The sequence below is a fragment of the Bison bison genome, unplaced genomic scaffold (assembly GCF_000754665.1).
Source record: "Bison bison bison isolate TAMUID 2011002044 unplaced genomic scaffold, Bison_UMD1.0 scf7180017863978, whole genome shotgun sequence".
Classification (NCBI taxonomy): domain Eukaryota; kingdom Metazoa; phylum Chordata; class Mammalia; order Artiodactyla; family Bovidae; genus Bison; species Bison bison.
This window is the reverse complement of record NW_011494550.1, coordinates 2,832-3,401: the sequence shown is the minus strand read 5'-3', so window position 1 is coordinate 3,401 and position 570 is coordinate 2,832.

Sequence of the window (570 nt, the reverse complement as noted above, 5' to 3'; positions counted from 1 at the left end):
CACTGGTATTCTTGCCTAGAGCATCAGATGGGTGTGGAGGCACAGATGCAGGTGGATTGTCTTGAATGGGCAAGCAAGAGAAGATTTTCATATAAAATAAAAATAAAAAGATTACTGTGAAGCTGATAATATTAGGTCGGCCAAAATGGTCCTAAGATGTTATAGAAAAGCTAAAGGACCGTTTTGGCCAGCCCAGTAAGTACCACCCAAACACTAAGCAGTTTTATATATGAAGCACTGTGTTACGTGTCTTTTTAAATTTTTTTTCTTTTTGAGGTGGACCATTTTAAAAGTCTTTGTTCAAGTTTTTACAATATTGCTTCTATTTTATGTTTTGATTTTGTAGCTGCAAGACGTGTGGGATCTTAGCCCCCTGACCAGGGTTGAAACCCACAGCCCCTGCACTGGAAAGGCAAAGTCTTAACCAGTGGGCCACCAGGGAGAGTGTTATCACTCAGTCGTGTGCGAATCTTTATGACTCCATGGACTGGAGCCCTCAGGCTCCTCTGTCCATGGGATTCTCTAGGCAAGAATACCAGTGTGGGTTGCCATTTCCTTCTTCAGGAGATC